Below are 15,228 nucleotides of genomic sequence, written 5' to 3'. Positions count from 1 at the left end.
AAATTAAAATTACTTCTGTTCCATAATAAAGAACTGACACTGTTTTTGTACATGTGGTGCTTTATTCCTCTGAATATTATGCTTCATTGTTACCCGTTTTTCGCTTGTTGTGTAACATTTCGACGTAGCTTTTATTTTCGATATAACAAAATCAAAAGAGTGTTATTGATTCTGTTTAGGTAATTAACATTAAAATGTTTACATGTTGTTACGTCACTGCATTCCTGTTGGTCAGTTTATTAAAACCGTAATTGGAGTTACAATAATATCAGTCAGCTATCTTAGTTTTTTTTTTTCTACAATGTGATTTGGTATTATCAAATTTCACTACTACAAGTGGAATTTTTGTGTCTTTTGCGTGCAGCGTAAATAAATAATCATACGGAACACATACTGCACTGCTACAACTAATTAGTTTTACAGTGAGGTTTATACATCTATAGTGGCGACTATTTTATTACAAAAGTTTTAATTTTTCAACAAGAAAACATATTTATAAGTACTTTAATTAGTTTTAGATCCGCTCAAAATGATCCGTTAGAAATGCTGAGTGACAACATTGTCTCAAAGGTATCTTAGTTGAGTGAAAAGTCGTTATAAAAATGCTTCAAATGGCTCTGAGCACTGTGGGACTTAACATCTATGGTCATCAGTTCCCTAGAACTTAGAACCACTTAAACCTAACTAACCTAAGGACATCACACAACACCCAGCCATCACGAGGCAGAGAAAATCCCTGACCCCGCCGGGAATCGAACCCGGGAACCCGGGCGTGGGAAGCGAGAACGCTACCGCACGACCACGAGATGCGGGCGAAAAGTCGTTATGTTAGTTAGAACTGGTACGCTGTTTTTAAAAACTGCAAGCACTTGGCATCAATCTTTGTGAAGCGAAGAAATGATTCCTATCCTCTGCCGTTCTTTTAAAATGAACGGTGGAATCGCTCAGGGTCAGGCCGTACTGTGCTACAGCTTTCGACTACCACCAACCTGGGAGGCACCACTTTCACAGTAATCAATGGATATGAAATCGATTGCCGAGACTATATTAATGTATCGGCCGTCATACTTTAATTTACTTTCATTGTATTGGAAAGGCCTTACACCTTATGATAAAACATTGAGTCCTACTATATTTGATATTCACGACAAAAGTATGCAACTGAAACGCCTGTGATGCTGTACAACCAGACGGTGAGAATTGTTCTATTGTCATGCTCTATACCTATCTGGACACACTTATGACATCGTCAGCGCGAAGGCGATCTGTAGTATTATGAATGCTGAATAAATCCTCAACTGCCAAGGTCGCTAAAATGATTTATTCATATAAATGACCGATTTAGGTAATTCTCTGTTTGCAGATCCGAAGATGCCAACAGAGAATTGCCGAAACTCGTCGCCTTTATAAGTAAATGATTTTACGGGTGTTGGTAGTTGCGAATTTATTCAGTGTTCATACATTTCTGAATAGCTCTACAATGGGGGTGTTTTTTAGGGGATGACTCAAACTGAAGATTTATTCCCATAGCACTCAGTTACTGAGTTACTTATCACATAAAATGAAAGGACAATCTCAACATCAAGGATATGGCTTAAGTTAGGGCGATCCGACATCGATTAAATTAACATCAGGGATATATTTTAAGTTGCTATGACCCCTTACACTCACGAAAAGTAAATTACTTAAATGGATCGCCAAGAAGACCTCTCAACAGTAAGTGGGATACGATGTAACACACACGAGGTGGAAGTAGGCTCGTAGTTTATAATGCCCGTTAAGAATTTAACGATTCTGACAGCATTTCCCGAATGAAATTTTCACTCTGGAATGGAGTGTGCGCTGATATGAACCTTCCTGGCAGACAAATATTGTGTGCCGGATGGAGTTGTGAACTCTCGAGTCTCGGCCAGGCACGTAATATTTATCTGCCAGGATATAGTACACACTCCGCTGCAGAGTGAAAATTTCGTTCTGGGAACATCCTCCAGGCTGTGACTAAGCCATGTGTCAGCAATATTCTTTCTTCAGGGAGTGCTAGTGCTGCATGTTTCACAGGAGAGCTTCTGAGAAGTTTGTAAGATAGGAGACGAGGTACTGGGGGAAGGAAAGCTGTGTGTTCGGTTCGTGTGTCGCGCTTGGGTCGCTCAGTCGGTAGTGCACTTGTACGCGAAAGGAAAAGGTCCCGTGTTTGAGTATCGCTGAGGCACACAGTTTTGAAGTTTTGATGTGCCAGGACGTTTTTCATAGCATTTGTTTAAAGAAACTGCCACCCTGAATGTCGGGTTCATTCCACTCAGCATAATGAGCCTCATGTGGTTGGGTTGGCGGGTACAGATAGATAAAGGAAACAGGACCCACTCGTGGTATCAAATTCTTTAAATACAGGTATCTTCAAACCAAAAATTTTCTATTATCAGTGTAGGTATTCACTACGCTCTTAGAATCGGGTTCTGATGAAAAGGGTTATTAATCATAAAACATAAGTTGGTCAGCACGTGATCACCAGAACCACAGAAAGGATGGTCCTGATTCTGCCAAACGTGCTACTTTCAGAAAGAAAATTAACCGGTGACATCTGAATTACACGTGTTACCTCTCTGAAGGCCATGGGAAGAAGAAATAATAAACATTCCCCAAGATCACAAAAATCATTCATCTACATCTACATGATTACACTGCAACTCAAAATTAAGTACCTGGTGGAGGGTTCATCGAACCACCTTCGAGGTACTTCTTTTCCGTTCCATTCTCGAACAGAGCGGGGAAAATCTTTCCGTGCGATCTCTGATTTCTCTTATTTTATTTTGATTATTATTTCTCCCTAAGCAAGTGGGCGCCAACACAACATCTTCACACTCTGATGAGAAAGCTGGTGATTGAAATTTCATAAGGAGATCTTGCTGAAACATAAAACGCCTTTGTTTTAGTGAGTGTCACCCCAATTCGCGTATCATATCAGCGGCACTTTCTCTCCTCTTCGCGATAATAGAAAACGAGCTGCCCTTCTTTGAACTTTTTCGATGTCCACCGTCTATCCTATATGATAAGGATACCATCGCGCAGAAGTACTCCAGAAGAGAGCGGGTAGACGTAATATAAACAGTGTTTTTATTAGAGCTATTGTATTTTCTAAGTGTTTTTCAGAAATAAACCGTAGCCTTTTGTTTGTTTTATTCACATTGAAGTTCCAAAGAAACTGGCATAGGCATGCATATTCGGATACAGAGATATGTAAACAGGCAAAATACGGTGCTGCTGTCGGTAACGCCAATATAAGACAACAAGCATCTGGCGCAGTTTTTGGATCGGTAACTGCTGCTACAATGGCAGAGTATCAAGATTTAAGTGAGTTTCAACGTAGTGTTATAGTCGGCGCACGAGTGATAGGACACACTATCTCCGAGGTAGCGATGAAGTGGGGATTTTCCCGTACACCATTTCACGAGTGTACCGTGAATATAAGGAATCCGGTCAAACATCAGATCTCCGACATCGCTGCCGCCGGAAATAGATCCTGCAAGAAGGGGACCAACGACGACTCAAGAGGATCGTTCAACGTGACAGAAGCGCTAGCCTTCCGAAAAGTGCTGCAGATTTCAATGCTGGGACATCATAGAGCGTCAGCGTGCGAACGTTTCAACCACACACCATCGATATGGGATTTCGGAGCCGAAGGCCCTATCGTGTACCCTTGACGACTGCACGACACGAAGCTTTGCACCTCGCCTGGGCTCGTCACCACCGACATTGGACTGTTGATGACCGGAAACATGTTGGCTGGTCAGACGAGTCTCATTTCAAATTGTATCGAGCGGATGGACGTGTAATGGTATGGAGACAACCTCATGAATCCATGCATTCTTCTTGTCAGCAGGGGACTGTTCAAGCTGGTGGAGGCTCTGTAGTGATGGGGGATGTGTGCAGTTGGAGTGATATGGGACCCCTGATACGTCTAGATACAACTTTTGTGTGGTCGCGGCAAGACTACACGATATAAGGCAGGTGTACCAGTTTCTTTGGCTCCTCGGTGTGTGTGATCGTTCCAATTTAAGTTGTTCGTAATTGTAATCCTGAAGTAATTACTTGAATTTACTGTCCTAAGATTTGTGTGATTTGTTGTGTTACTTAGCGGATTCCTTTTAGCACTCGTGTGGATGATTTCATACTTTTCATTATTTAGAGTCAATTGCCACTTTTCGCACTATACAGATATCTCGTCTAAATCATTTTGCAATTGGTTTTGATCATCTGATGACTTTATAAAATGGTAAATGACAGCTTCATCCATAACCAATCTAAGAGGGCTGCTCACATTGTCTCCTAAATCGTTTATCCAATTTCGCTCCACAACTAGAGTTCTGATACCGTCAAGAATTTTACTCATTTAACACTGCACTAAAGTAACACTATTGAATAAAATTAAGGCAAGACGCGAAACAAGAAGCTGGCTCGTCCGTAGGGAGCGGCGTATCGCTTTTACAAAAGCAGCAACAGAAGCAGCAGCATGAGGGGGGTGGGGGGAGGAGGAGGAGGAGGAAGCGGAGGAGGAGGAGGATGGGGGAGGGTGAGCAGGGGGGGGGGGTTAGTGCCATCCGCCTAGTGAGTCAGTCGAGTAAAGCAGAGAAACTGGCAAAACTCACAGTTTCTGGCACGCCGTTTTATTGGGCAAGTGGAAGGACAAGCATTCGCTACATGGTATTTTACGGAACATCTCCGGAGTTCAAAGTGAGAGGAAGAAGGAACGTAAATCCGAAGAAACTTCTTTGATCCGCTTCTAAATTTCGGAAAAGCGCCCACTTATGTCCATGTCTTGCAGGCAAAGGAATCAAAACGTGGTGATGGAAAAGGAGGAGGCCCATTGTATTCTTCTCTCGAGCATCGGCATTCTTCAAGATATTATACTGAGAGAAATGAAGTTGTGCCATGAATAAATCATGAAATCATAAACTTAGGAAAGGGAGACGAAAGACGTACCTCTTTAAAGGTGTGTTGTAAATGTTCTTCCTTCTGATTTGATGGCAATTGTGGTCGTTTGGCTTTCCTGAAAGATCTGTAGAGTCGTGGTAACACAGTAAAGCATTTATCAAAACTAGACATGGTTGTCTTAATGGGATTGCCGCGATCGTTCTTTAAATAAAAGTATGGCATTTCAGTCTTTGATCGCTATTTTTAAAAGCAATTAACCAGTCAGAATGTAGGAACAATCCAGCTTTGCATATAATAGCTGTAATGAAAGAGGTCACATCTAAACAGTATTTCTCTAAAAGAATAACATAACAATGTAATAACTAAACAAACCTGATCCAACTTCGTTTTGTTGCTGACATTTTACTGCTGCACTCTAATGTAGGAGAAGTAAACTTCACAGAGCAGGTTTGAAAATAGTGAACATAATGAAATAAAATAACATAAACCAACAATGATGTCACAGAACCATTTTAAGTGATTTATATATATTTGCGAGTTTTGAAGACAGTGGCTAGATTCACAGCAAAACAAATAAACGAAAGAGTCTACTAAATAGGGTTTTCCTAACGGAGGCTCCAGTATACTTGAAAAGGGAAATTTATACGTATTACGTGCTTTAAATTCTATAATGCGAGACAAGGACTTTAAACGTAAAAACTATTGAAAATTGAGTTTTACTCGCCGAACATTGGGGGAACGCTGTAAATTACTAGGAGAGTCAAGAAAACAAACAAATAAATCTAGGAATACATTGGAATAGACGACATAATTGTGATCGTAATAAAAATGGAACGTAGGTTGACGGGATATTTCGTCAATTTACTGATTGGAAGATGGGCTAAAACGGTTTTATGTGTTTTTTAATTGGTGTCTGCTATGTTAGATTTATGAATGTGTAGTATGAAGAGTATTGTTTCAGTGATACTGAGTTAGTGCCTCTATAACCCAGAAAGCCAGTTTCCTATGCTCGAATATCAGTGATGTATGCTTGAATGACATCTTACTGTCACTGTCGATAATCTCTCAAAATGCTACATCTTCACTTGCTACAGTTTCACCAAAGCAATTCAGTACTAAACTGATGCTTCTGTTGAATCTATATACTCCTAGCTACATATTTGTCCCAATATATTACGGTGATGTAGCACACACACTTATATCAAAAGCCGGCCGGAGTGGCCGAGCGGTCAAAGGCGCTTCAGTCTGGAACTGCACGACCGCTACGGTCGCAGGTTCGAATCCTGCCTCGGGCATGGATGTGTGTGATGTCCTTAGGTTAGTTAGGTTTAAGTAGTTCTAAGTTCTAGGGGCTTATGACCACAGCAGTTGAGTCCCATAGTGCTCAGAGCCATTTGAACCATTTGAACTTATATCAAAACTATTACATACATGTAATCACTGTGACAGAAATGTAAATACTTAGATAGATAAACTGTTTTTCCAGTTACGAACGAATTATCATGAGTCAATATATTTAGCGCATCTTTTCCTGTATAGAACTATAAATGTATGAGTTAACGGGAACTCTTGACATTTATTCAGCAACATGTCACTAATATGTTAATTGGAATAAGGACTGTAGCATGAACTATAAGTCACGTACATGGTTTTGAATGGATATACAAGGATTTTATTGAGTAAGCCTACAGGTGTATAAATTATTATGAATTATTGAGGTTACTGAGGGAGTCTAGTGTAAAATTAAATATCAAAACGAAACGTAACGTGAAGTTCCTATTATGTGAGTTCTATTGAAGGCTATGCCATCCTATCAGTAAAATTCTGCTTGCGTCAAGTACACCGACGGAAAAATATTCACAACACGAAAAAATAATGTAGAGTAACGGAAGCTAGGGAATACGTTTGTGTAGGTTAAATATTTGGGTCATTATAATTGCAAGATCACAGGTTAATGTAATCGCGAGGACTGCCATTGCAAACGCGAAATTCTGGTACATTAGTAACCGGTGTCTCCAACAGCAAGATGAATGCAAGCATGCCAAAGTGCATTGGCCGTTGAATTATACAGGTGCTGGCTATCAGTTTGTGGAAAGGAGTTCCACATCTGTTCACTTGACCGGTCAACACTAGAGGGGTTAATTTTGCTTGTGGATGTTGAAGGAGTTGCTGTCAGATGATGTCCCATGTGTTCGACTGGAGACTGGTCTGGTGATTGAGCAGGCCAAGGCATGGCGACACTCCGTGGAGCATGTTGCGTTACAACATGGAGTAAACTCGTGAATTCTTCTCTCTGCTGTGGGACGTGAGGTGAGGAGCAGATGACTCATGAGGTTGCCATACGTTAGGAGCCAACAATTAATTGATATCAGTAAATAAATAAAGTCAAACACCAATGGTACGACATTAGGGAGTTCATGTATGAATATAAAAGATTGCTTATATGATCAAAACATGTGAAACTCAGCTCGCCCTATTTGCCCAAGAAATTCACAGTGCCGTAGACACTGGCGAGCAGATTGATGCCGTATTCCTGGACTTCAGGAAGGCATTTGATACGGTTCCGCACTTACGTTTAGTGAAAAAAATACGAGCTTACGGAATATCGGACCAGGTTTGTGATTGGATTCAGGATTTCCTAGAAGAAAGAACACAACATGTCATTCTTAACGGTTCAAAATCTGCAGATGTAGAGGTAATTTCGGGAGTACCGCAGGGAAGCGTGATAGGACCTTTATTGTTTACAATATACATAAATGACTTAGTTGACAACATCGGTAGCTCCGTGAGGCTATTTGCAGATGACACGGTTGTCTACAAGAAAGTAGCAACATCAGAAGACTCGTACGTACACCAGGAGGACCTGCAGAGGATTAATGCATGGTGCGACAGCTGGCAGCTTTCCCTAAACGTAGATAAATGTAATATAATGCGCATACATAGGGGCAGAAATCCATTCCAGTACGATTATGCCATAGGTGGTAAATCATTGGAAGCGGTAACGACCGTAAAATACTTAGGAGTTACTATCCGGAGCGATCTGAAGTGGAATGATCACATAAAACAAATAGTGGGAAAAGCAGGCGCCAGGTTGAGATTCATAGGAAGAATTCTAAGAAAATGTGACTCATCGACGAAAGAAGTAGCTTACAAAACGCTTGTTCGTCCGATTCTTGAGTATTGCTCATCAGTATGGGACCCTTACCAGGTTGGATTAATAGAAGAGATAGACATGATCCAGCGAAAAGCAGCGCGATTCGTCATGGGGACATTTAGTCAGCGCGAGAGCGTTACGGAGATGCTGAACAAGCTCCAGTGGCGGACACTTCAAGAAAGGCGTTACGCAATACGGAGAGGTTTATTATCGAAATTACGAGAGAGCACATTCCGGGAAGAGATGGGCAACATATTACTACCGCCCACATATATCTCGCGTAATGATCACAACGAAAAGATCCGAGAAATTAGAGCAAATACGGAGACTTACAAGCAGTCGTTCTTCCCACGCACAATTCGTGAATGGAACAGGGAAGGGGGATCAGATAGTGGTACAATAAGTACCCTCCGCCACACACCGTAAGGTGGCTCGCGGAGTATAGATGTAGATGTAGATGTAGAAATGTATTTATTTTCGTGCTGATTACAGAAAGCAAAGAAAATTATAAATCTCAGGGTCGATTTGACTGGGCGTGGACACGACTCAGTTATTAAGGGTAAGGAGGAGGGGACGAATCGTCTCACCATTCTTCGTCATCGCTCGTCATGTATTGCTGTTTTCGGCAGGCGCTGCGTCGATGTGGGGCGTCGCCTCGGAGCTGTGCTGTGAGTGTCGGCTGCCCTCATCAGCAATCGCGGCGTTGCGGCGGGCCCCAGGTACGATCTCCGCGTTGTCTGCCCGTTGTCGGTTACGTCGCCGAAGCTGTGCTGTCACGGCGTCGAAAGACGGATGTTGGCGATGGGTGGAAGTCCGCTCATGTTCTCTAGCTCCAGCGGTGGCTCCACGAGCCTCCTTGTCTCGCTTCTCATCCATCTCTCAGTTCAACTCTTCTTCGAAATATTCTTCCTTTCGGCGTTGTCATTGGCGGACGAAATTTTCAATTTAGCCTAATCACAGATCGTCGTTTCATCTCCACGTCTCTCCGTGCAGGGTAGAAATTTTCTATCTGGCGATGGCTGGTGTGTGACTCGTGAATCGGTATCTTTCTCACGATTTCACATTCGTAAGATGTTTTCCTGCATTCCGAGGCTGTTGGCAGAGCAGCTACACAACACTTCTTTACAACCCAGTCAATTCGCTCATTACATTACTGTGTATTTATAGATACTAAATTTCATTTACACAAAATTTAGAAGAAGGAATTAATAGTTGTAAAATTTTATACAATTATAAATAGAAATGTAATGAATATTGAAAAATGCTCTCTGTCATTTGTTGTCGGAGAAAGTCTCTGTTGTAGGACAAAGGGGATACTTTGCTCGGTTATAGACAACTGAAATAATGACTTAACGAAGGCGAGCTAACGACAGTAACTTGTAGCTGTAGGGCTGAGAGTTGTACTGCATGAAAAAGGTCTTAGTGTCGTAATATACCCAGCACTGCCGGAAACGATTGCTAAAGTGATAATATTCCCTGGCACATTAAAACTTTGCGTTGGCCTGGGACTCGACCAAGGAACGTTGATTGCCTTGTGCAGTCAGTGCTGTAACGAAGTGAGATATCCAGGTATACTCATGGCATACCATCATAGCTCCAACTTTGCTAGCACTCTTTGTTTCCGAAATTCCACAAAAAAAAAAATGGTTCAAATGGCTCTGAGCGCTATGGGACTTAACTTATGAGGTCATCAGTCCTCTAGAACGTAGAACTACTTAAACCTAACTAACCTAAGGACATCACACACATCCATGCCCGAGGCAGGATCCGAACCTGCGACCGTGAAATTCCACAGACTCGCTCCTTCATACCTTGTTGAACTAACACTCGTCGAACATAAACTATTTCTGAGAAATGGCTTACAATTAGTCATGGCCTTGGGGAGAGATTCCAAAGGAAATCATTTCCTCTTCGATGAAGTATACACTGTTCCGACACCTTCGCTTTGATTAGAACAACCACGCATTTAGTTCACACCATAGCTTCATACTGTTTCTTCTCATGCTAGTCAAATGTGGTCAAAATGAAGTTGTTGTTTTTTGTGTACCGAAGGAAGCACAACTATTAATGTTCTTTAGCGAATTGACTGCAGTCAACGTGAGCTTTCGCGGAATGTATGTGTTTCACAAAAACTTGGTAGACATTGATGCAAAAGTATTTTTAATGATCTTTCCTATCTTTTACGCATCAAGAAAATGTATTACGATCTGGCAAGAAGCCAGCTTTACTTCTGCTTCTTTCTGAACTTCGGTAATGCGTAGAAGCCTCCAACCATGGCTGAGAGATCAATTAATCGACCTCTACTCTTAAATATGCTTCGAACTTAATACCTTCGCCATGTGCTTAGATTAACTACGACACTGATTAAGAGCCAGATTAGTAGCGGGGATTCTCGTTTCTGCCATCATACTGTGAGCAGCTGTTCTGCTTGTGGGATAGGAACAAAAAAAGAGTGTCTTAGTAAGAGTGACCCTCAAAGAAGCAGACAGTCTCTGCTCTTCTTTATCTGTAAATTAATGATTGTAAATGAACACTATCTTCATTTTTGAACAACACAGAGTGTTCAGTTCCGTATAACAAATGGTATAATACCAGTAATTAATGAAGCACATGAAAAGGAGTCAGAAAATTGGGCAGAATGCATCAAATACTTGACTCATGTAAATTTGGTTTGGAAGGAACATCTTACTGAGATTGTTAAACAGTTATGTTCAGCAACTCCTTCTGTTCACGTTGCTGCTAATTTGAGAACAAGTAATCAACGTATAATATATTTCACTGATTAATGTATTACGGCCTAATTTTCTTACTGACTGCACAAAAGCGAGCAGTGACCACAGAATGAAATGTTTGTCCCGGTCGTTTTCTATTCATCTCTTGAAGGAATTAGGCATTCTGCCTGTGAATGAGATGGGGTAAAAAGAAACCCGATAGCTCCCAGCACTGTTGTCAGGTTTCAACTGCAAAACGATGATTGTTGCAGTAAAAACCGGTAGCCAACTACAGAGCTATGACACCAATGAGACGTTCTCAATCAGATATTTACAAACTCGCATAACGTTCTTGGTTGATGTAGGCCTACGAAGCTGTCACACTCAGCCGACTGCAACTATCAAGGGTCAACTTACGCCGACTCTACTGTACACCATATTCACTCATGGAATCCATTGAAGTTTAAGAAGAATGGCAGGGGAGACGAGGGCTAGCTGTTATAAATTTTTCAATAATTTTTCTACAAGAAGATTTCAGAGCTGTTATGGAAAATATCGTATCATGTAGCACTATTATTACAGATTCATCACATTTTTCTTCGCTTATGCTGAGGAATATCACTGATCTAACATTATTTCCAGTCATGCACCTTGTAACAAACTACCCCGCAATCGGGCATGTAAAGTAAGTGAAGCACCGAGGAAAATTTTTGTAGTTTTGTATTATTTAGTGTTGTTTTTCTCTAACACGTACAGTAATTTGTTATCAGTTTTACAGAAGAGACAGTTTTGTTTTTATAAATTACTGGGACTCTGACATTTATTCTTTTGCCACATCGCTATATGTTTCTTATAGTGTTTTACCTCTGTTTCCCTTCGTTTTGTAACTTCTCATGTTGCCTTCATAAGCAAAATAAATAATAAAAATTGCACATGACATGGGACAGGTTGTTACAAAGTAACAACTAACCCCAGTGAAATGTATCAAATTGCCCTGTTGGTCGCCAATTCATATTTGGTTACATATAAACATCAATTTCCAGTTGCAGAGAAATTTTAAACACTTTATCACCCACCTGACTAACACATGACACAGCGTTAACACTGTGCTACTGAAAGGCTATGTTGCTATTAAATAAATACACATAGCAGAAGAAATGACGAATGGCTGGGGATAAATTATTTCCTCTCACTGTCTAATACTGACAGCCACCCTCCATCAGTTGGCAAAAGAACTGTGCTATTTAGACCACCTATCTAGACGCTAACATCTGCTGGACGGTAAGTGTGTTGATACCAGCAAATCCCCTTATAACAATTAGTCTCCACGCCCTCTCGCCCTGTTACTCCTTACTGAAGCCACCTAGGTGTCAGAGTTCAATATACATCCACAGAGATCTTTGGCCATTGGCCCAATAACATAAAATGTCTGTCAGGATCGCAAATGAATTTTAAATATAATTGGAATTCACTTTCTCTAGGCAATTTGCCGGCCGGTGCGGTCGAGCGGTTCTAGGCGCTTCAGTCTGGAACCGCGCGACCGCTACGTTCGCAGGTTCGAATCCTGCCTCGGGCATGGATGTGTGTGACGTCCTTAGGTTAGTTAGGTTTAAGTAGTTCTACGTTCTAGGGGTCTGATGACCTCCGATGTTGAGTCCCATAGTGCTCAGAGCCATTTGAACCATTTAGGAAATTTCAATTCTATAGACAAAAATTGGTAGTAGCATAAATAGCATACTAGATAAATAATTATACTTTGTTGTTAACTCGAAAAGTTATATATAATTCTTTTATAAAATTTTAACTAGCTTGATATTCAGTAATTCGTAAATGGTCAGCATGTAGCCGCGTATACAATCACAGTGTGTGTATGTGGCCAGTTAAATGGCTTCTTCCTGATTATTTCAATAGAATTCGTGAAAGTGATTTGCAGAACATGTAACAAACTAACCCAACAAAAATAACTGACTGCACTTTGCACAGTCTTTGAGTCTATGATGCCAAGTTTAATCTTTTCCTAGCTCACTCTCTTCAGTGTGCGTACTACATTCAGTGATTATGTGTCTGATATTTTAATGTTTGTTTGCTGCTACACCTTCGGTCTCTACTACTGTTTAAAATATCTGATCCTCTTAGATGCTTTAACTCTCATTAGATTTACGTTTTGTACCATTGATCCATAGTGAGGAGATACTCAAACATATAGAATAAGCAGTCAACACACACACACACACACACACATATATATATATATATATATATATATATATATATATATATATGACTTACAAATTCGTGGCGCCCTCCATCAGCAGTGCGGGAATTCCGTATGGTGTTGGCCCCACTCTTAGCATTCCACTCTCGCAGGCATACGTTCAATTAGGTGCTGGAAGGTTCCTTTTGGAATTGCAGCCCATTCTTCACGGAGTGCTGCACTGACGAGAGGTATCGATGTCGGTCGGTGAGACCTGGCATGAAGTCGGCGTTCAAAAACATCCCAAAGCTCTATAGGATTCAGGTCAGGACTCTGTGCAGGCCGGTCCATTATAGGGATGTCACTGTAGTGTAACCACTTCGCTGCAGACAGTGCATTATGAAGAGTGCTCGATCGTTTTGAATGATGCAATCGCTATCCCCAAATTGCTCTTCAACAGTGGGATGCAAGAAAGTGCTTAAAACAAAATGTAACCATGTGTTGTGATTATGCCACGCAAAACAACAAGGGGCGCAAGCCTCCTACATCAAAAACACGACCACACCATAACAGTACCGCCTCCGAATTATACTGTTGACACTACACACGCTGGCATATGACTTTCACTGGCATTCCCCATACCCCCACCCTGCCATCGGATCGCCACATTGTGATTCGTCACTCAACATAATGTTTTTTCACTGTTCGATCTTCCAATGTTTACTTTTCTTACACCAAGCGAGGCGTCGTTTGGCATTTACCAGCGTGACGTGTGGCTTATGAGCAGCCACTCGACCATGAAATCCAAGTTTTCTCATAGTACTTGCAGTGGATCCTGATGCTGTTTGGAATTCCTGTGCGATGGTCTGGACAGATGTCTGCCTATTACACATTACGAGTCTCTTCCACTGTCGGCGGTCGGTCTCTACCAGCCAACAGACGAGGTCGGCCTGTACGTTTTTGTGCTATACGTGTCCCTTCACGTTTCCACTTCACTATCACATCGGAAGCAGTGGACCTAGGGATGTTCGGGAGTGTGGAAATCTCGCGCGTAGACGTATGACCCAATCACCTGACTACGGTCGAAGTCCGTGAGTTCTGCGGAGTGCCCCGTTCTGCTCTCTCACGATGTCTGACTACTGAGGTAGCTGATATGCAGTACCTGGCAGTGTGTGGCAGCATAATGCCTCTGATAAGAAAAACGTATATTTTGGGAGATGTCCGGATACTTTTGAACACATAGTGTATATCTGAATATTTATGCATATTTTCCTTCCACAAATCCTAAGTGAAATGTTCTTAGTGATTGTAAAATAAGTTATGATCTATGTAGCACATTCTTGCTTGTGAAGTTATAGGAAACTTGTCAGAAAAGTTGGAACTCTACATACGCTTAAATACCATTGTATGTTTATACGTTCTTTCCACATTTCCTTCTAAACCACTGTATCAATTTCAACCAAACTTGGTACATGTGTAGCATACCATCTGGAAAGAATCACGCGGGGCTGATGGGGGGGGGAATGAGAAGTATCTAAGTATCTACCTAATAGGGATGGATGTGAGGATGAAATGAAGATGGTCTGACTTTGAAACATAGCTCCGGTTCAGCTGAAGCAGTGTCAACCAAATTGGTTTATTTTTATAAAAGTGTTATCTCCTAACGCCCCAAGGAGTAGCGGTGGAAGTGCGAAACCGTGATATGCAAAAAGTTTGATGACGATTGCTTTTACTATTGTATCAATTACAAATTAAAGGAATCCTTTGTATATGATTCTAACTGAAGAAAATAAAAGCATTTTATCAATAGTTATTGGGTTCAAATTAGTTCACTGCTGAAAGACCCGACAACGTTTTGTCCGAAGACTACGGAAGAGGGCGGGCAGAGAATGGCGTGTTGCATTTATAGTGACGTATCAGCTTATGTCTATGACTACTGAAGCAATTTCTAGCAAATTTGACACACATATCACACGCTATGGCTGAGAGTCTGGGTGAAAACGGTGACACAAAAGCCGTAACTAAGGAACACATCAAGTTATTACAACAAAATCTGGAATATAGAAGACTAATTTTCTCTTTAAAACTACTGTGTATGTAGGATATCACTACTATCCTTAGGAGAGGTGGAGGTGGGGGACGATAAAAAATGAGAAGAAATACTTGCCGTATTAAGACTGTGAAAAGAGATTATTCTGTTTTCGCAACTAGCAAGTTGAACAATTCTACTTAACATCTTG

The sequence above is a fragment of the Schistocerca serialis genome, chromosome 8 (assembly GCF_023864345.2).
Source record: "Schistocerca serialis cubense isolate TAMUIC-IGC-003099 chromosome 8, iqSchSeri2.2, whole genome shotgun sequence".
Taxonomy (NCBI): Eukaryota; Metazoa; Arthropoda; class Insecta; order Orthoptera; family Acrididae; genus Schistocerca; species Schistocerca serialis.
Note: the sequence above shows the minus strand (reverse complement) of the source record.